The 23,754-nt window shown below is 35.0% G+C and overlaps 1 long non-coding RNA gene across 5 annotated transcripts in view; it reads left to right on the forward strand.

Annotated features, from left to right (window-relative positions):
- LOC150103023 (uncharacterized) overlaps positions 1–23,754 on the forward strand; it is a 327,791-nt gene that overhangs the window by 166,734 nt on the left and 137,303 nt on the right. For 2 of the 5 annotated variants that reach the window (XR_016548795.1, XR_016548796.1), the window contains exons 1-2: positions 1,644–1,921; positions 5,928–6,011. The exons of 2 other annotated variants lie outside the window; for them this stretch is intronic. This is a non-coding gene — a long non-coding RNA (uncharacterized LOC150103023). Of the gene's footprint in view, positions 1–1,643; positions 1,922–5,927; positions 6,012–23,754 lie in introns of those variants that run through there. One more of the 5 variants, XR_016548798.1, reaches the window with a different exon arrangement.

Here is a 23,754-nt window from a genome sequence, read left to right on the forward strand (position 1 = left end):
CCTGTGTCAGGTCGGTGTTTATGGTTAAAATTGCTGATTTCTATATATATGGTGGTTGAGTCAATGAAGAAAGCCTCACAGTGCACAGAATTATAAGTAGTTTTTATATCCTGAAATATTTATTACTAAAATTCAAAAGAGAACAGAAATGAAGCTTATATTATTAAGAATAATTCTCAAGGTTTTATTTACAAACATTCGACAAGCACATTGTTGAATGCATCCACTTTGTAGATATTATCTTATTCATTCTCTATCATGAAGATTCAAAAAGAACCATTGTCCACTTTGTAAGATATCCTCTCATTACTGTGCATCTCAGTTTAAATTGGACTTTAGGAAGTCATTTCTCATTCCTGCTGTTATGTGGATGACTTAATGAGAAATTCCGTCTGTAGAATGGTTGAAACAATGGCTCTCATTTTCCACTAATTTCTTTTTTTGATAGGTTATGTTAAAAATGTAGGTTGTACTACAGGATTTTTCTGTATTTCTTATTTGTTTTATAATCGGTAATTATAAATCAATATATGCATGGCAAGATCTATTCCATATACTGTTATTCTTGATGATCGTCGGCAAAGATCCCTAATAGAAACAATTCAGAAAAGTCAGGTGAGGTGGTTAGGACACAAACTTGAAGAGAACCAAAAAACAATTTTGGCATTACATAATGAAATCTCTTTTTGAAGAGAAGACTAATGAACCATCTGACATTTACTACTTGGTACACAACAGACATCCTGGCCCACCTTCATTTAATAGACTTTATCTTAATGAGTTGTTGTTTTATGTATATTTCCCTATTCATACATCAATAAACGATGAATGTTAATAATCCGGTTTATGTGCTGCAGCCGTCAACCAATCTTAATGAATAGAAAGAAAGAATTAGACTGGCTATTGATCTACTTAACATGTATCACGCAGTGTACTGGAAGAAACTACTCACCATTACAGCTTCTTCAGAGTGACCAATGGCTCTCACGTTGAAAATGAAAACATCACTTCTGTAATCCTTACAGTCTTATATAATAATAATAATAATGTTTAAAAGTGCGAATACTATTTTGTTGTAATGCTATATATTCACAATATTGGAATTTCAAGTAACTCCTTTTCGTCTTGCTTTTTGTCTTTTCTACATCGATATTCTTCTGTTGCTTACAGCAAGAGAGAGAGAGAGAGATGAATGTTGAAAATAGAAGCACTTAGAACAATAGTTTCTTTTAGATTCGTTAGATGCTTTTATTCATCCATTCATTCACTAATAGTCTATCATAATGTGTTTACACACCCAATCATTTAATGCATTTATCACTTCACTTATTGGCGTTTATAGAGGTACGCTTGCAATAATAAAATATGCACGAGTACGTAGAGATGTACTAAGTAAATGCCATTATCGCTAGGGATGAGTGGAACGGTGTGCAAAAGTTCGGTAATAGCACACGCATCGTCATGTATACACACACACACGCCGATAACAAAATTTCAAAACTGAATAATTCAGGTCTGTGATGTGACCGGCGGTGCGATAAAAAGCTATGCGACGTCCTGGATAAGTCGATAGAGATAAGGCGTTGGCCGCATTTGTTGAGGCCTTCGATTTATCCTTTGAAGCCGCAGCCATAGGCAGCTTACGTTCGTTTTATCCCTTGAGGTGTTTGGATGAAAAAAAAAAACTAATTCTTTATCATACTATCTCGGTCTCAAATTTTTAAGGCTGAAGACACACCCCATCATGAAGGCCCAAAGGGATGAAGCCCCTGGCCCATATAGAGAAGCTGTCAGCTGTGGACATCGGCAGTATTTCACAGTATTTGCTTGGACTTGATTCTTGAAGGAGTTGACAATATATCATGCGGGAACATCGTTTCACTTCCGGATGGATGCAAAATAATGTTGTTAACGCCACCTGGTGAGTAATAAACTAATCCCATTCTACTTTGAGATTTCCACTAAATAGAAAATATATTTAGAATCATCCTTAGATGATTCTAAATCATACCATTTTAAAAAAAGGTGACGATACTATGAGCTGATCTTTAGTATAAAACAGGAATTTATTCATAATGTTTGCATGCAACGATCGTTATAGCATATATCATTGATAGTGGGAGAGAGAGTTAAAGATGGCATTGCATGGTATGAACCGTAGGCGGTGGGGTAACTAAGAGATCTTTCTTATTTGGAGAGGGATCGAGTATGTGATACTCTTCGGCAGAGCTATGTAGGTGGAATGATGTCACCACAGGTGAAGTATTTTGATTTTTAAAACAACAAAAATTTAAATTTCTCATATCAAAATTCACAGGAAGTTAATGGGATGTTTTTTTACAATTCATTAATAAACAAAACATTAAGATCAGCAATAGTCGCAAAAAAACAGACTAAGAATGTATAATAGTTTATCAAAACAAAAATTATTATATGGAGGTGAATCATGGACAATAATAAGAAGAGATAAAAGCATCACTGCAACGGAAATGAAATATGTGAGAAAAACAGCAGGTTATACAAGTGAAATTATCTACACGTTGAAAGAACTAAAATACCAATAATGAAAACAATAGAAAACTACAGTTATACAAGTAACTGTAGTTTTCCCCAGTACTAAATGGGGAAAAATAGCTAGAATGAATGGCATATGAAAGAATACCCAAAAAGTTGATATACAAAATTTATAGGTCGAAGAAACAGAGGCAGACCAACGAAACTCTGGTCGAGACTGAAACACGTTATCTGGCCTGGATTCGTGAAGGGAAGAAGAAATCATTAAAAATGAATCCAACGACTAATTTATGATTTCAAAATTCGATCGGATGGGTATTATAATACCCATATCTTTGTCATTACAGATATTAAATTTCGGTTACCTGTCATTTTTGTAAATGAAACTTTCTGTCAGTGGCGAAATAGTTTAGTTTAGTTGATTTAACGTTATGTTTCCTTCGATCTATCAGCAACAATAATTTTTGCTTGCGTCCACCAGGTGACATATCCGAGTAGTTTACATTGTGGAAAGCGAAATATGCTTACCCCCTACTTCCAAGAGTTCTGTATCACTGCCGCCGAAGTGCTAGTATTATTATCTAAATTTGTGGTTTTTTTTTTTTTTTTTTGTGCATTCCGTCCATGTGGGTATCCTATTCCAGCTGTGTAAACCTATATAAACCTAACTTCATGTAAACCTATCGTACATATTAGTACAGTCTGTTGACTAAGGGATGAGTATACTAGGAACCCCATTCGAGAGACAGACACAATCCATTTTGCAAGCCACTTCAGGGTTCCAGTGGTGGTCTAATATTGCTTGAGGAAAATTATCTACATCTAAAGACTTAAACATCCTTGTTTAACATAAGTGGGATTCGAACTCGCAGTCTGCTGGTTGGCAAACAGTCCTGCTTGATCATGGGGTGTGTGTGCGTGAACGAGATGGGCCCAGAAATCTCGGAAAAAAAAGTTATTCCAAAAGAGAGATCGCCAAAGACAGAAACTGTGAAAGGATTTATAAAGACGTTTCGTAATCTGGAATTTGTTGGTCGGGGAAAAAAATGTAAAAAGATAATTTGGTTGAAATTGAGAGGGGGAGCTGGATGATCACTACGAAAAAATAAAGAAGACACACACAAAAAAAAACTGCTAAGTTCGTGTGTAGCAGTTTGTGTGTGTTCTTGACAACATAGTGTGTCACATATTAAGTTGGCGCGAACAAAACCTATTATTTCTACCAAAATATGGAAGCATAATTCATCGTTTGTTTGTTGTTGGTTAAGACGGATGTCTCAGTGAACAGATAAAAGAAACCATTTCATTATATAGAAAAAAACGTTTCTTTTATTCAATCTACAGAAGAATATTTATCTCGGATGCAGATGTAAGCTTCTTGTTTAAGTAATCTAATCGAAACAATCTTACACATAGTCTACCACGAAAATAATCTCTTTCTGAGTTAAGATTTAAACCAGGTACAATCTAGTTACAAATAATTCTTTTTTTTTTCCCCCTTTTTTTTTTTTTGTCAGTAGGTGGCTTGAACACACACACACACACACACACACTGCCTGGAAAGAAGTCAATGGACACTATAGCGGTACGATATAGATCAATGGGAATTTGGATCATTCTTGCTGTTGGCATGTAATGAGGTCCTGGACTGTTGTCGGGCGGACGTCCCTTGACCTCAACCGACGCTCTAGTTTATCCCACAGATGTTCACTAGGGTTGAGATCAGGGCTTTGTGGAGGCCAATCAAGTGTAGTGACGTCCATGTCTCCAAACCACGCAGTTACAGCAGCAGCCTTATGACATGGTACATTGTCTTTGCTGAAAGAGACAATGAACATTTCCGTAGAAACGCCACAAAGTAGGAAGCATACATTATTCAGATACCGCTCGGATTTCAGTGTTCGTGGAACTATAAACAGAAGTCCGAGGCCAAAACGTGACCATACTATCATACCGCCACCTCCGAATTTCATAGTTGAGGTTACGCATTCTGCTGAGAGAGAGACGTGCGTTCACTAGGCATTCACCACATCCATCCATCTGCTCGGTAGAGTGATTCGTCGCTCCATAATACAGCTTTCCAACTTTCCACTCTACGTGCTCAGTGCACCACTGAAGACTATGCTGCATGTTGATTCGGGTAATGTGGGGATTGCATATTGCGGTCCTAACGTGGAAACCCATGTTGTTGTTGTTGTTAGCCTAGGTACTGACTGTTTTTGTGGAGTTTCGTGTTCCAGTCGATGCCCAGAACTCCACATTCAACGTGTCGGCCAATGATGGCGGTTTTTACGTATTATCTTTTGTAGCACCCTATGTCACTTTCGTGAGTGTGGTGGGTCGTCTACTGCGGGTAGCACTTACAGTTAACTCCCTGCGCTTCCATCTCAGTATTGTATCACTGATTGTTGACTTTGGATGGCCCAATTTGTCGGCAATTTGCCGAACAGATAGGCCTGCAACAAGGTATCCTATCGCAACGCCTCTTTCAAACTCCGTCAGTTCTCTTCTCGCAGCCATTTCATCCGAACACAGTTGCACTGACTTGGGAGCATCATATTCCTCCAATGTATACCGGCTACAAACATGTAACTTGTTACGTGGCATGATGCACCTTGTCCATGGGGTGGTCGCGACTTCTTTCCAAGCAGTGTAGTTTAGATCAAAAATCACATTTATGGATTACAGTTTTATTCCTCTGTCTGCAGACTTGGGCTTCAAATAATAATAATAAAATATTATTATTATTATAAAAATATAATAAAATTAAATAATATATAATAAATTAATATATATATATATATATAAATTAATAATAACATAATAAATAAATAAATTAAATAATGAAATATTATTAAATAATAAAATACGACGCTACCTCACGAACTATTCTTAGGTAGAATCTGAATTGTTCTGTATCACCAGTCAAATTGTTGTTTAAATGATATCTTGTTTTGACTGTGTATCAATTATGTGAATAAAATAATACTGAAATAGAGACTGTTATTCTTAGATATCACGGAATCAGTCAAGTCAGTTTTTATTATTTTTATATCCAGGTAAATTAAGAGTTTCTACTCCCAGAAACTCAGGTGCTTCATCTTGCCAAACGTGCGAACAATTTACAGACGTAAATATACTAGCCTCATAGCCTTAGTTGATTCGGACGTCGTTCCATCTCCATAGTTCCTGTTCTTTTGGGAGCTACTTACTGCTGTTAACTGAATTCTTTCTTCTTTTAATTTTTTATATGACTCGTAACCACGATTAAAAAAATCTTCTCCTAGAAAATTCACGTGTGGGTATTTAGATATTGAATTCGAATCTAGACTTTCTTTCCAGTTATGATTAATTTTGAAAGTTGGTTATCCATGCATTTTTTTTTCAACTGAAGATGAATTAATTCGTTTCAGACGACTTACTTATCCAAAAACCAGTGGCGGCTCGTGGCTTGAAATCGTGGGGGTGCTACAACTTTCGAAATATACATACACACTGTAAGTACAGTGTATACGTGTTTGGATAAAATATCAAAATTATGGTAACAATTAAAAAAAAATTAAACATGAAAAAATATTGTTTATTATCGATAAAATTATACAGTTTGGTATAATTCAAAATTACTTTAAAATAAAATCCATTCCTTTAATTGTAATTAAAAGAATGGATTTACAATTTTTGGACATTACAATTAAATCCTTGGATGAATTATAAACGTCAGTCTAGTAGGATGGAAGAAAATAAACAAGTAGAGAAATTATCCAAGACAGCATTAAAAACGTGTGTTCTGCTATAACAATCCTGTAGAGCGACGTCAGTATCACAATCATTTAACGTGGAGTCGTTTTTGGCAGGGGCGACTCGTGCATAGGAACTGCGGCACCCCCAGTTTTTCTCGATATATAAATATATTTATTAATTTATTTATATTTGCTTGTAATATTGAATTTTATCATCAACAATCCTATACAATTCTCTTATTTTGTATAAAAAAATATTTTTTTTTTTTGTTGTTGTATACGAACAGTGCCGCATTACGCAAATAGCTCGCATCTCACTATGACGTGCATATGCTGCTAGTCCTTCGCCCTCCTAAGTGCTACAAGATGGATTTTTATTATTTTTTATACCAAATAAGAGAATTGTATAGGATTGTTGATGATAAAATTAAATATTACAAGCAAATATAAATAAATGAATAAATATATTTATATATCGAGAGAAATTGGGGGTGCTGCAGTTCCTATGCACGAACCTCCCCTGCCAAAAACGACTCCACGTTAAACGATTGTGATATTGACGTCGCTCTACAGGATTGTTATAGCAGAACACACGTTTTTAATGCTGTCTTGGATAATTTCTCTACTTGTTTATTTTCTTCCATCCCACTAGACTGATATTTATAATTAATCCAATTTTTATTGATAAATGAATTAATCTACAATTATTCTAGTAAAGTATTCTCCATTATGTATATAATCACAGTCTGATATTCACATTCAGTAATCGCACATTAAAATATCAAACTTCAGAAAAAAATGAATTCTAAAAGAGATCGCATATGCCATTTTATTTTTAACCCAAATGTAATAAATTCCATGACTTTGTCGTCGACAGTTCTGGTTATAAAATAGTATAGCTTCTTTTTAAAAAAATGAATAAATCACAAAAATAAAAAAGCTTTGATTAATATCCTGTTTTTCTACCAGTTTTTCAGATACATAGTATCACGTGGTACGGTCTATATAATTACCTTTAAGTTGCAATTACTGATAATTTTTTTTTTTTTTCGGTATTCAAGTGCCTTGTTTTTAACAATTTCCTTTTTTTGTATGTGTGTGGTTTCTTTTTTTTTTTTTCCTTTTTTTTTTTTTTAAATTCTGTACCTAGCATGTGAATTGGCACAGTGCCAGGAAGCAATATTACGGAACTTGCTGTACAGTCTTTCCAATTAACTACAGAAATTTGTCCATTTTTATAACATTTTTTGTTCCATTGTCAACAAAACATATAGCACTACATTTTCTCTGCTTAATGATTATTATTTCCAAGGTTTATAGTTTATCGTGTAACGTAGAATTACGATCTATATACCATGTTTCTTTATGCATAATAAACCAGTAGAAATTCTGGCTCTTCTACTGATGGAATCATTTGTTCTGGGTTATCTTCCCCATAACAAAATCGGATGCCACGATTTTATGGGATCAACAATTTTTATTAAAGACTGAAATAATGAAAAATTAAAAAGCAGACAGGAAATGACTACACCGCATCTATGCTAGAGGAAGTAATTAATGTCATAGAGGTTCCAGAAAATTACCAGTGCCTTGTACATTCCTCATACTAATGAGGACACCTTGATAGATGGTACCATGATAATAGTTCTAGGTGGAGTGCTATCATATCCTATGGGTCTAGTAGTGAATAATTAAAGTGTCGGCTGAACTTGAAGATGGATATACAGAAAACATATAATTCCACGAAAAAAAAAAAAAACTTTGTACAGAAAAACTGGGAAATACAAGAAGATACATCTGTAAGATTGTGTAACAGTTTAGCATATCTGCTTTTCCAGAACTTGTTTGATCAAGGATTGTAGCTGGACATTATAATCACGTTTCAACTCTCAGTGCGGGCTTCAGAGTAAAAGATGGGCAAACAAAAAGAGTAAATGCGGATATTTTTTTTCTCTTTTTTGCGTAAAGATTAAAAGGTTTAATTGTAACTTTTTATCTATATAACTATTCTGATACCTGCAGTATTTGTTATTTTTATAATAGTTATTGATTATTGTGGATTTTTTAGTGGAATGCTTATTACCAGACAGGGGTGTGGGTGGGAGGGAATAATAAGGTAATTTAAATAAAGTTAAAGAAAGATGCACTAAAGAAAGTGTCCATTTCTGACCGTGGTAACGGCTCGTGTGGAGAAAGCAAGCTACATAGTAAATTGTGATGGAAAATAACTGAAGACCCAAAGACTGTATTTTGAGTATACAGCTATGCTATATATTTCTTTATATATATATATATATATATAAAGCGTAAGAGCTCATTTCTGGCAAATCCGATCGAATGCCCAGAAAACGTAACGAGGAAAAATTTGAGCTTCTCAAAATCTTTTCGTGGTATTTGATCAAAGGTGAGTGGTCTAGGCAATTATCTCTCCCCGTCCTTGTTAATTGAGAAGAACGAATTTGTGCTGTACATGCTGAGGAAAGTGTATTAGTGAGTTTTGACTTCCCAGATAGGAGCCTCCCTAGCTGGATCGATATTGCCAATCTCTCTTTGGCTGTGAAGACTTGGGCTCGCGTCCTGTCCAGGATGTAAGATATCTTTATAGACTTGTCAGCTGAAGTTGAGTTTAACGGGTCTCATAAGAAAGTCGGAGGTTTTTAGGCACAGTGAGGCTCAGTTCGATATAGATGAAGCCTTTTGGTCGGAAACAGCTGATTTCGATTCCCGTCCGTGTCGTGAAGAACCGTTATCTGATCTCTTTCGACTAAAGGTGAGTTACCAGGTGTCATACCGAGATAGAGAGTTTCTGTCCCTCAGAACAGGCAAACCGGCCCGGTGAACACGCACACGGATTTACAATCATAAGATATATATACTAAATCCCTCCTTAGAAGGGATGGGAAAGAAAGAGCGGGGAACCCATACGAATAAATAAATAGACATAGTTTGTAGGCATAAATACATGAGCCATATAGCCACTTTGTCTTTAGATACTACTCCATATCTGTTAGATATTAAGAGATGTGGAAGTAAGGTTGGAGAGAAGCTGTGACTAAATTTGTTTACTGTGGGACTAGAAGTGCTACTGCTTTCAGAAATGGGATAGGTAAATTCTCAGCTGTGGGCGTTTTCAAAATTACATTTATTTTAGTTGATAATTGTTGAAGCACTTTCAATTTTTTGGGGAAAAAGGGAAACGAGGGATTTCGTTTAAAAAAAAAAAAAAACAGTTATAACTTTAAATATCTTGACACGTTTGTTTAAAAGCCAAAGTTTGGATAAAGGACTGGAGCAGTAACGAGTGGAATGACAGCCTTTTTTCATTTTAGTTTTGATTTGCAGTTTTTAATTTACCAAAATAAAAACACCCATCGTATGTATTTATATAGTGAATAAAACGGATACTGAGCATAGTTATATCATGCAAAAAGGACTTAAAGATCTTTATTACGAAAGATCTTTAAGTCCTCTTAAAGGAGGTTACACAAATTATGTGTAAGTCTGAATGAGTTGCACATAATTTGTGTAACTCATTCAGAAAGAAAACGCTTGCATCAAAAAATGAGAACTCTGCTCTGTTTAGGGAAAAGATAAATACAAATTGGGAAAGTCATCCCTTGCATTTAGTTTTCCACCAAGCCGAGTTACCAAATTTGTTGGAAGTACGGCCGAATCAACTATGGATATGAAACCAGCATATTGAAAAATAAATAAGTGTCATAAAAATAAAACATGCAAAATGTCTGTTAAATATGTGTGTGTTCTGTGGGAAGGGGAAACATGTCACCTCTGTATCTTCTTCTTTTCCACATTCCATTGGGAACATCGGGAGTCTATAAATGCTTTCCATCGGTTCCATATTCTTGCTATTGGGCTTAGTTCAGCAAAACTCTTTTTCTCACATCCTATTAAAGTCGATCTCCTCCATGTATTTTTAGGACGGCCACGCATTCTTTTTTTCCTTATGGATTCCATTCCAGGGCTGCGTGACAGATTTCTTCATGATCTTTCCTAAATGTATGTCCATCCATCTAAATTTTCGTTTTCTGATTTCAAGGTTGACTTTTTGCTGATTTTTTCTTTTCCAGAGGTCTTGTTTAGTAACAATTTGTGGCCACCAAATTCGAAGGATGCTCCACAGACATGTTTATGAATGCTTGTAGTTTTCTTTGTATTGCTTTTGAAATGCCGTGTTTTGCATCCATATAAACGAACTGATTTAATACATGCATTAAATATTTTTAATTTTGTATCTATCTGAATATTTTTTATTTTCCATACTCTACTGAGTTTAGCATATTCACTTCTTGCCTTTTGAATCTTTGTTGCTCTCTAGTTGCTCTAGTTGCTCCTCCATCTGCAGATGAAAAACTACCGAGATATGTAAAATGTGAAACAGTTTCGATTTATATATATATATATATATATATATATATATATGGACGAAGTTTCTAAATATGCAATTAAAATATTGCACATTTAACAATTTTGTTTAGTAGTTGCCTTGAGACACACCAAAATGTTTTTCTCTGAAGTGTCACTATCATAATAACGATAGAAAGTATGACTGCTCATGTAGAGGGTGTGGTTGTTATTTCCTTCAGCCAGGGAAGTTACGCATTCAAAGTAGCTATACTTAGGTATTTATCTGTTAATAATAAGAGGAAACACCAGAAGACACAACATCGAAATACTGCTTAAAGAACCGGTGATTTGCTAAAACGTATTACTGAATCAGCGAAGTTTTCGAATTAAACATTATATTTTTAGCGTTTGCAATTTTTGTTTTTACATGGGTGTGATTTAGAACAGTTGAGAGATATTGAATAATTCTTAGAAGTTTAGTCGTAACTGAAACAAGAGAATGATTGCGTTGGGGTGGTACGCAAAGTAGTATTAAACAGCGATTAAGCTTTGGAGGTCGTGACATTGAATGCTTTTTGTATGTTCATATCACTGAAACGCCCAAGTCCTTCAGTAATGGGCGTACCAAATCAAACCACTAATGTCAGCAACAAAATCTATTGTCTGATGACGTCATTGGATATTCATAGAAATTTCTCGTTTGCTGTTCATGAAACGGGATATTACACCGATAAGTATAGTTAGTTCCTTTTTTATGCTTCTTTGTTACATTATATCCTTTTTGGTACGAGATTAAAACATAAAAATGGTAGATTTCATTTACTTCGTAATTTGTAGAATGTACGATACAAAAATTGCAATATGAAATACGCAGTTTGAAGAACTCTTAACTTAGCTTTGGAGAAATAGTAAATCACGCAGAACAAAAAGAAATAACAAAATATGCTATATTTTTAAGTTAAACGCAAGCTCTTAATATTGACTACCCTCCCCTCATCACATAAAAATAAATAAAACTTTTAGAAGAATTCTAGAGTTAGCAGATCATAAACCCTTTCACTGAGCAGATTCCAGTTTCATGAATGAGCACTTGGACATCTCGTTCACGTAAAAGTCACAATGATGGGATGACCTCAGCAAGCTTATCGTACCACTCTGACCGGTTTTTGTAATGTTTGGTGCTTCATCACACAGTGGTAAACAACGCAATTGTATTTCTTTATTTAATTAAGAATTTCTTTCTAACACTGTTCAGCATTAATCATTGCCGAAGGCTGTTTTTCACAGAGAGACCTCAAGAAAGAGAGGGTCTTCCTTTAGGATGAGGCACACGTGCTTCCGAAACCGGTCAGGGTGGTAGGATAGCCTAAATGAAGTGTAACCCCCCCCCCCTTCCTCTTCTTGAAGGAGCGAGTAACCAAACTACTCATTCTTATATCTCGTAGTATGTTAAGCAAAGGTCTCATGGTTTAATTGTGCCGAAATTTTTCTTACATCATTTGATGCTAGAAATAGTGGCATTCTATTTGAAGTCCACAAAATACTGACATTCTTTCATATAAATAAATAAACACTGGGCATACAGAACATCAGAGTTCGAAGAAAAGATCTCGATTAGCGCATAAAAAAATCTACCGTGTAAAAATAATTTGAACATATATTTTGGTAGCGAAATATGCAAAACATATGACCAACATTTATTCTGAAATAAGATTGGAAAGTAATTCTATAGAATTTAAGGTTATGCTAAGGAAAAATTGGAAGAACTGTTAATCTGTAGCTGATAATTACTCAGTCATAGTTCAAGGTAATGAAAAATTTTACATAAAGAGGGTGTGATACTGCCATTTAATATCGAACTGGCATAATACCTTGAAAACCGGGATAGGTATTACGGACTCGTCGTATTTCTATATGTAAAGGATGTAACAAAATATGCTATATTTTTAAGTTAAGCGTAAGCTCTTAATATTGAATACCCTCCCCTCGCCAGATAAAAATAAAACTTTTATTTTTATGTATTGGACTTGATCACAACTACATTACAGTTAACATTGTATTGCGTAGGATATTGTACTATATTATTATTATTGTATTATTGTTTTCTTATTATGTTTTGCATTACAGTGTACTGAATCTATAATAATAATAATCTGTATTTAGAAGTGATTTACAGATTACATGCAATCAAATAGTACTTTCTGTAAAATTATTGCAGTTTTCGGAATATTTTTGCAACACTTTTGTTTTTCATACACGAAGAATTTATTTCTTCACTTTTTTTTTAATATTACATATATTTCTTCATGTCATTGTATAGCCGTATCACAAAAATATAGAGATATGTGGGAGGAAAGCGAATAATATGCAGAGAAATGTATTTAGCATCAATTAAATAATACTGCCTAGAACCCAAGTTAGTGCTAAAATATGTAATTAGTAAATAATTTGAATACGTGGCTAATCTATTCAAAATATTTTTGCCATGACGTCACACGCACCTTGTTTCACCCCAATACGTACCTTGATCTTTTATATACGAAACCGCTGGAATACTCTTATCATCACTCTTCTTTCCCTCCAATGAATTAGGGATTACGAGGTAATGTTACTTCAAAAATATCTTAAATAGCTTGTAGTCAGTATTGTAGCTAGTAGTGTGGTATAGTATAGAAATACAGCTGCAAACATTTTTACATAAGATTAGCTCAATTCTGAGCTCATTCCTTTGCAAACTATTGAATGTTTGAATTCAAATTTTCAGATTGCAGTAGACGTATAAATAATTTGAGTTTCTCTTTCGAGATCTCTGTGGTAGCTAAGACAGCGTTTGTCGGTGAGTGAAGCGCAACTGGAGTGCTGTGAAGTAATATATAGATTAACGAAGGTTACAAAATCCCTCAAATATTTAGCCAGTCTCAAACCGATATGCAGAATGTCTTTCACCCACATTCTTTGAAAATTGCCCATCTTACAGCGACCGAGAAGGTATTTTCGAAGTCGAAAGTATTCTCTCATTGCTTACAAAAACAGTCGAGTGACCTATGCATCTTAAATGCGTGTCTCTTGAGAGTGAATACAACTGTCTCCAGTGAGGTCTTCAATTGGGATAGCTGTATATACTACATCTGAAGGAAGTCACTGTAGGTGATAGTAATGGTCCACATTTCCAAGAGTTGTCTTCATCGCCTGCCACTCTAAAATTTTCTACTGTGGGAATCGGACAGAGCATTTATCAGTGCAATCTTGAGGACTGATTCTACTCGCTGGATATTTGTGGGAGTTCTGTGACAGTCTTTACTTGATCGACTCCATAAATGTCCTCTCACTCGCCAAATCTAAATCCTGTTCAACACATTTGGAACCCTTGAAGTCAGTGAGAAATCAGAGCTAGCATAGAGTCTGGCGAACTTGCTCTGATTCTTTTCATCTTGGGATTGTCTGTGTTTTGGTAGTAGGATATGGATGATAGGTAAGTCTGGATATTGCAGAAATGAAAGGCGATTCTTGATAGATCTCATCCAAGAAAGGTTATAAATTTTATTTTCCTACTTTGCACAGAAATCAGTGCTATATACTATGGCTCACCTATAATACCAGAAGAAGCTCAAACCCCACCAATATTCTCTGCTATCCATATCCGGAGAAGTAAGAAGTAATTCTCTACTAAGTTCACCAAGCTGTTAGTATGTCCTACAAGGCTCGCAAAGAAAATATGGGATAAATATTAGAAAATTCAGGAACCGTGCTATAGACAACTAAACTTTTAAGCCACCTCAGACCACCAGCAAGTTAGTGGTCTTATCCAGAACGATAGAATTCGAACCCACAGCCTCTTGTTTGGATAGCGGGTTAGCTATCCATTCGTCCACCCCCCCCTTGTTTTAACGATCACTAACTACATAGCAATGTTTTGAATCTGAGAGAGAGAGGCGATCTTCCTTTCCATTCATCAGGATTGCTGCATGTTGTGATACTTTTCCTTTCTAGCACAGTTAATGGGAAAGCAGTCACCTAAAAATTTCTATTTTAGCTTTGCCCATCCCAGGAGCTTCGACTTGTTGAGGATGGGCTGGTTTCAATCTTTCCTATAAATAGATTTCATTGGCTCACCGGAATAAAGTTGAGATTTCACGAGATGTCGCTGATTACTCTGTTTGCCCACTGCAACTCAGTCAGCTTGCTCAAGTAAGCCTAGTGGAAATTGGTCCGATTGAGTCACGTGACTATTGGATCAACGGCAAGTCTGAAGTTTAATCATGTTTAACGTGAAACGTCGAAGGCAATAGAAGGACACAGTCTCATTTACACCTTTTATAATGTCGTGGGCGGATTAGTAGAATTTGCAGGCTTGCTGTTCGCGGGTCATTTACAAAGGGAAGTAATGAGTGGTGGTTAACTCGCTATTTCCTCAGTTAGGTAGCAATTAGTGAGCTTATAATCACGACTGTGTTTACTGCCTGGCCGCAGTAATGACAGGAAACATAGCTTCCTCCCTCTAAAGTCGGGATATCATTTATAACGGTGGCTTATCATCGGTGGGGTTAAGGGCTCACACGTAAGGTTCCGTCCCGGACGAGATCACCTACTAGCCAGATTAATGCTGGGGCGATTAAGCATCTCACGTGATTCCGGGGATGACATTGTTATCTGAATTAGCGTATTTTCGCAATAGAGCATAATGTGATCCGTGTCAGGCTATATGGTGATGTCTATAAAGTAGTGGAGGTAAGAGAAATATATCCTGTTTGTGTGCGACGGGACAATTTAAGATAAATCTGTTTAGTTCGTTCGATTATTCCTTCCATTGTTGGCGAACCTATTTAGAGAAACTTAGACCGACAGATGATATACTTAAGGGACAAGTAACTGTTTTAGTCGAGAACGCAAAACATCCATTTGTTACAATGAGAACCATAAAGAACAGAAGAATATCTTGTCTTGAAAAGACTTCACTGGTATTGAGGAACGTATATTATATGAAGAGGCAATAACAGCTCGGTTTAGAATGTATTTTAAAGCATGACATAAAATTGAGCCGAAATAACTGAAGTCCCGTTAAACATTGGAGAATGCATCCATGCAGCTTAGTAGTGACAAATGACCATCAGTACTGTTAGAACCAACACAATAGACATTCTATATTGGTTCTGACAAAATTACTACAGCAAGATGCGCCAAAGGAAAGAAGAAGGAAAATGATCCTAGCTAAAATTTTTAAGAGCACTTTAGAAATTTGTAGATTGGAAAAATTTTGGTAAATTATTCAAGGGTTATTTAATTTGGGCTTTAACACCTCATCCGCAAGTAGTCATCCTCTTTTTGTTTTTTTTCTGGTGGCTAGATACTTGACCCATGGTGTGACTCAGTCACTACCAAAGTGCCCAATTTCTCTTGTCGATCTATATAATCAAAGTCTCATATAGCATTTTTTGTATGTTATGGTTTCATGGTACAGAAAGAAATGTAGCTGCTTGCTACCCGCCAAAAATGAAATAGTTGAAACTATGACAACTGTCAGATAGATTTCTTCGAGTTCCCTCAAAATCAAGTACTGTACGCCCACAGATGCGAGACCCTTCGACACTTCTGCGCATGTCAAAAGAAGGAAATCCATTCCGATAATAGGGTAATCAATCCGTCTTGTGGGATGAATTGTTTATTATTACACGTCGGAAAATTAACTTTTCTTTTATGAAGATTCTAGTTTTTAAAGTGGTAACTATTTTGCTTGTATAACAGTGGTGTATGTTTCGTTTTCCTAACACATGATTTACCTTTCGATTTGAACAATTTATTTGTGCAATATTGGTCAAATGTACCATAGCAATCGCATTAAATTTCCATTTGACTCATCCTGAACTATGTTTCACGAAATGCAGTATTTTTGTGAATGGTGGTTACTCATAGCAATATGTTGTTTGTCCAGGGATTAAATCAGTTATTTAAAAAAATAAATGAAGCTACAAAAAGAAAATCATGCTTTTAATTAGCTTTCCTTAAATAGGACAACAAAAATATACAGATCGGGAGAGGTTTCCTTTACTATACTTTCCTTTCTTTTCTTTTACCACTATTTGATTTGAATGCTAATCCATAAAGATCACTTGAATTGCAGTGAACCTAAACTTTGCAAAAGGCAAAAATATTTTAATACATGCTTGTTATTAGAAACCCACTTATAGAGGTGATGTCAGGTATATCCTAGATTGACTCCCGGAAACTTGGATTTTTCCCTCCCGCAAAATAGATATACGGACTAATGAACATTTAATTGACCCACATAATGCATTCTCTTCGGAATCTTAATTAAAACAACCTCAGTTTTGTCCAAATACCGGGATATTTGGTTCGCTCGAGCTGACACACAATATAACAGACTAGAGGCTTCTTTCCCCCTCCCCTTTTCTGAATTTTTTTTTTCTCTGATGCGGAGTATGTAATTCCCTTTCTTTTGAAGCTTTTGGCCTGAATTACTGAAGTTATTTAGCCAATAGGCAGAGGCACGAATTATTTTCTTATTATCAATATTGCCCTCATTGCGTAATATCGGGACAAAACGAAAAGAAAATCTTGTTTCAAATACATGCACTTATTTTTCCCCTTTCTTAAAAATTTCCCTTCAGTGTTACAATAATTCACTGATGAAAAACTAGAAAATCAACATTTCAGAATTATTTAGATATCCAATTGTTACCATTCAGGTTATGCAAGATAATTCCAAAAACATGCCAAAATACGAGTATTAATGACTGTCACAGATACTGCACACTTCTGAAAGGTAGCTGATCTTGGCGATTTAAAAAATTCATTTTTTCTCAAATTGGGATCAGATGATAAATTTTGATAAATATGAGAGAGAGAGAGAGAGATTCATGGAGTATAGTAAAATACTCCATGAATCTCTCTCTCTCAGGATATGATTTAATCTATTGATTTCAGAGCAGTTTGTTCAATGTTGCAAAAGCAAATTGTTCTATGATTTACACTTAAGGTTACTACGATAAATAACATTCCCCTAAGAACAACTTGTCGATTACAGGATTAATAAAGCATCTAAGGCAGTTTTATGGTAAGGACAAACAGCTTAGAGATATGTTGTCATAAAGAGGTAAGTTACAACTTAGATACAAGCAAATAAACAAGTCGCACAAAAGTAGCAAAACTGGAGTTTCTGCCAGACGGGTGTCAAATAAAGCCCATTAAATTATGTTTCCAGTTAAGATACTAGAAACTACCGAGTCGTGATATTTTGCTATGAATGCACAGCTGAAAAACTGTTACTTATGAATGAAATAAATTTTCAAGTATAATTGTTTTTGAAAGTCATTCTCATAATGTATTTGTGTTTCTATCACTGAACAGTCGCTGATATATATCATATTAATTTCTATTAGTCCAGAGTTGCTGAAAGGAAAGTTGAATATCATTATCTGTTGGCTAAAATATTTTATTATGCGCCAAGTGAAGCCAGCCTGGTTATTTTTTTACAGAAGTAATGTTTATTAATCTGTTATAATTAAAATGTTGATTTCTAATTTTCTAATCTCTTACTCTAATCAGCACATGAAATTTAATTAAATATTATACACGCATTTCCTTGAATTATCATCTATTATATAATAATAAACCCTGTGTGAATCAGATATACTCATATGTTCTTTTTTTTTTTCCCCTTTTTCTTTTTCTTCTTTTTTTTTTTTTTTTTGTACTGAATTACTTTCATTTTCACACCTTTGTGAGAGGGCACTTTGATTGTTGAAAGAAATCAGTCGATTTGCAGTCTGGGTAAATCAAATTGTCTTTTGGTTCAAAAGGTTTGTTTCTTAATGGAAAAGTGATCAAAAATGCAATTTCTATGGAAAAAGAAAGTAATTTAGTAGTTAAAAAAATCAGCGTTATACTTACGGTGAGTTAAATTTGACTTGATTTTACTTTTTTTAATACAGAATATACTAATTATGTTCTAAAGTTTGACTGTCTGCATCGAAACGCAAATTAAATGTATTAAGATGTGAAACACAATTATGTTATTTATAATGCATCTAAATAAATTAAATAATAATAATAAAAAAAACGGTTATCCGAATTATGTCTTATCCATATGCTTGAAGAATGATGGACACAAGTATTGCGAAAGGTAGTGTTGTAACCCAGTCTTTTGTTGATTTCGCCATTGGCTGTGTAAATATGTACTGTGTGTGTGTGTGTGTGTGTATATATATATATATATATATATATATATATATATATATGCAGTACGAATCACATACTTTACTAATGTTAATTGTCCTCACGGTAAATGAGTCAAAAATAGTGAAGATTGCATTTTATTTTCTCTTGGCTATTACATGTTTTTAATTTGAAATGGTTTAACTCTTTTAGTTAATCTAAATTAAAAATATTTGCGTGGGATGCTGATTGATACAAATGGGTAAATGAGTGATAAATAAACAAACAGTGATGATTGAATGAGATGTTTTACAAGCTTGATGTACCCATTAGTTGTTCACTAACCGTGGTATAATGATCAATCGATAGTAGAACGACTGCTGTTGCCCCAGCATAGCATGCCAAAAGCAAGATGATTTCAACTTACCGCTAGAAACTGGAACTTATTGTCTGTGCAAATTGCCAATTTCAGAATCCAAACCACTCGTGGAAGCACCAGCTAATGCCTTACCGGTCATAACTGGCGCACCGTAGAATCCAACTGATAAATTCTCTCTCATAATGCTAGTATTGGAAAGCTGGGAATGCCTCGTATTCTGTTTGGGATCCCATCCCTCCCCCTACTTCTCTTCTTGAGAAGTGCTTCCCACCGGTTTCCCAAGGTCTGCAACACATTAACAGTGTCTGTCATCGCCAGCGTCTTCTGCCGTAGATTATTAGCGGAACATCACCCGAGATGACGTAATGTACATTACGAAAAAAAAGTGCTATACAGGCTTAAATGACAGGTGCCGTGTGCATCGTCTGTTGTACCGACTTAAATGACAGGTGCTCCGAGTGTGAGAGCCGACTTGTATGAGGAAGTCGCTCCTGCTCCGTACGGTAGCAAAGTAACGATTATGACAGATGGTCTATTCCAATGCACCTGAGCTATTTGCAAATCCCATTAACGGATCTGTGAGATATTAGCGTGTCATTTGTACTCTTAATGCAAGGAGTTCTGACGCTGCTAATTACAATCTTTACGGTTTCTCATTCTTAAACATGATAAATACGGGAGGGGAGGGGGGGTGATCTTAAGAATAGAGCTTCTAGCTTCTTGTATGCATACAAGTATTCATAAATTAGAATTAGCTGGAAAAGTAGACGGAGCTCTTCGAAAGAGCAGAAAAGCGTGATCGAATATTGCCCGGAATAACGATCTACAGCCAAGTCTAGTATGATAAACAACGTCCATGAATCGTACCCGAAATTTCTTAGTCGGCATACGTAATGCAGTGTTAGCCAAGATACCGTGTGGACGCATTTTATTATTATTTATTTATGTATTTTTGTAAATAAATAAACATTGAACTTAAAGAGAAATATCTTCAAGATTTTTTGTTGTTATTGCATTTCGTGAAATGCTTCAAGGCCTATTAAATTTATTTTGTCCTTTTTTTTTTTTTTTTTTTGGTCTTTTTTTCCCCATTCTCTTCTAGTAGTTAATTTTTTGATTCCGGCTGGAAGGATTTTATTCCAGTTCAGTATATGGAATCCTTATAAAAATTAGTGAATTATCTCAGTTTTCATTTCATTTTGGACCAGTTTGATTTCATTTCATTCACAGAGTTTATTTGGTTGAGATTCGATGATTGAGCAGGCCAATGAAGTATGGTCAAGTCATCTCTTCATGTTCCTGGAACCATTTTCGTACGATCTACACTTTGTCATGTGACTCATTTTGTGCAGAAGTAACACTTGTTAGGAGGATATATTCGTGGCCGGAAAATTCACCGCAGACATTTACGCCGTAAGACATTTTGCATTAATTTTTGTAAATAATCAATGGATGATAAATGGTATCATAAAATCATTAAAAAGGCAAATCTTTATTAAGGTGAATGTCAGTGATACATAACATAATGAAATCATTTAAAAATTGTGCAAATTAAAAGAGATGCTGCGTAAATAATTAACTTTTTGCTGCTGATCGTCAATTCAACAAATACATCAGTAACATCGCTCATTGGTAATGAGCCATGTTACTCATGTAATGCTAATACTGTGAAGCATTTAATTTTCGTGTTGAATTCAGCATATGCTTGATAGCTTAACTTCAGTGGCAACAATTTTGCGATAAAGATTTTGTGCCATATGAAATAAACAACCTGTTATAGTTGTTGATGTAAATATGTTAGAAAACATATTTACATCAACAAACATATAGCATCAGATAACAATCGTGTTTTTTCTTTAAGATCAGAGCACTGACACTCATCTGACTGACCCTCCTCCTTTATCCAGGCATGAGACCCCTAAGGATTCCATGGCGGCTTTTTCCTTTGCTTCCTGACAAATCAGAATTAACTTACAGCAGATTATTCAGTGCCTTAAACGGCTTACGTTCATCATTAGATCCCGAAACATTAATGGTTGACTTCGAGAAAGGCAACTATCAATGCTTTTTCTAACATATTTACATCAACAACTATAACAGGTTGTTTATTTCATGTGGCACAAAATCTTTATGGAAAATTGCTGCCATTGAAGTTAAGCTATCAAACATATGCTGAATTCAACACGAAAATTAAATGCTTCTTAGTATTAGCATTTCTTGTAATGACCATGTTACTGATGTATTTGTTGAATTGACGATCAGCAGCAAAAAGTTAATTATTTACGCAGCATCTCTTTTAATTTGCACAATTTTTGAATAATTTCATTATGTTATGTATCACTGACATTCACCTTAATAAAGATTTACCTTTTTAATGATTTTATAATAACGTTTATCATCCGTTGATTATTTACAAAAATTAATGCAAAATATCTTACGGCGTAAATGTTTGCGGGGGAAATGTTTACGGCGAATTTTCGTAGAATTTTCGAATTTTCGGATAAATTCGATCATTAAGAGACGCGATGTTCAAGTAGACTTCAGCACTCAAACTTCATTCCATCAGTAATGTATGCCGAAACAATACTTCCATACCATCATCACATTGCAGGAATTCTTATCTCTGACGGTGGATTCAGTAATTCATGCTTTTGTCACTATGTTCTGACCCTTCCATCAGCGTGGAATACTGCCACCAGGATTGGATTCATAAGACCAGACCGATTTTTGGACTGCTCAGGTTAGGGTGTAACGTACCAGTTGCATCCATAGCTGCATGTTTTTAGCTAAAGCACAATGTGAAATCGACTACTGCCGTACGCCCATCGGCGACATGAACTGACGCAGTGTGAGTTTTGATATGTTCAAAATTTTACCTGGATTTAGGAGTGATATGTATCATGGCAGGGAGTAAATAATCTGTGTAGTTGGCAGGGAGTAAATAATCTGTGTAGTTGCTATTTCAAATCGTCATTGGTTATACTAAAACGGTGTAGAAGTTATGCAAATAAAATTACAACCAATATACATTACGTGAAATGAGTTGTGCCAAAGAAAGAAAGAATAACGATTTTAAGATTTTTCTGGTTAGCTTTTTCTCGTTGCTACATAAGAAGGAGCTGCTTTGTTAACATTGTTTTAAGGGAATTGATTGTGTTGTCTTTAATGATTTTGACTCCATGGATTTCAGTGTTGGTTAAAATCCCAGTTAAAGTCAATTTTACTCACAACATTCTTTTTTTCTCCTCTCATGTTTGAATATCTCAAGTTTTTCTTCTTATTTTCTATCCTTTATCTTCTAAATTATTCCTGAATTATCTTTAACAAACAAAGGCTTAAAATAAAGTAAGGAATTAGAAATGGACGAATAGTCTTTGCCTTGAGCCTGCTCGGATTTATAAGAACTTAGCGAGAAAGCAGCAGGAGCACAGGTGTTAAACTAGTTGCAGACCTTGACGGCAGAATTATATCATTTTTGGCCTTTCCTTCGTATATAGGGTGGGGTCGTAGTTTTAATGACCCTGAAAGTCACCCACAGGTCGAATAAAGTTTGAAAACTGTCAGAGAAAGGAAGTGTATTGCATTTTTACCTCTTTCAGCCATGTTAAATCGTTTATTTAACGATACCATTACGAATAAATATAGGATAAAGTTACAGTTACCTTTAGTGATCGTATTCATTTCTCAAGTGATCATTACTAACTAGTGGTTGTTTTAATTGTGTTTTTTTAATTACTCTTAACTGTTTTCTTCTAGTTTTCATTGGACAAAGTATGGAAACCTTGGGATTCTAATACATATTTAGTAGTTTTTTGTTCGTTATTTTTCCTATCCTCCATTTTGTAGTTTGGTATTTCTCTTTAAAATGGAATTCGTTGCACGCTTTGTCCATTGGGCATGTATTTTTTTTATTATTATTGTTCCATTTGAAAATGCGATTACGGCCATTACTTATTTGAAGTTAAGATTTATCGTTGTCTGCCTGGTTGATCTACTATGGCATGGATATTTGTAGAACTCCTGAAGCGGATGATTTTCTTCGCCGATGTGAAGCTACTATCTTGATAACTTCTTACTGGAGTGGTGAAAAGGATTGTGTTGGATCTCACGGATTATTTAACCCTTGGCCCACTACGATAAATATACGCTGGAGTTCGTGATAAGATCATCATAAAAAGTAATAAAAATCAATATTTATCTTGATTTCTTCGCTTTAGTTAATCGAGACTGCATTAATCTGTCTGTGCAGTCTTCGACTAATATCATTAAAAGGAAGATACTACATTATCCTCCTTCATGTATTGGATTATTTAAATTGAACAGTTGTAACTAAGGTTATGTTGTTTGTTTGTTTGTTGGTTGGCTGGCTGGCTGGTATGGAAATCAATGTGACTCCCACCCACGAGAGGTTGTAAACCTATAGTACATTAATACCATGGGCGGACTAAGGATTTTTTCCCCATTTTATTCATTTTATGTATTTTTATAGTTTAAGAACGTTTAAGAGATAAGAACAACTAAAGTGACTTTTTCAAGTCACTTCAAGCCTCCATTAAGTGGGGTGATGTTCTGACACCAGTCGAT

Source organism: Typopeltis vanoorti, chromosome 9 (genome assembly GCF_054136105.1).
Source record: "Typopeltis vanoorti isolate ZY-2024b chromosome 9, IOZ_Tvanoo_1.0, whole genome shotgun sequence".
NCBI classification, from domain to species: Eukaryota; Metazoa; Arthropoda; class Arachnida; order Uropygi; family Thelyphonidae; genus Typopeltis; species Typopeltis vanoorti.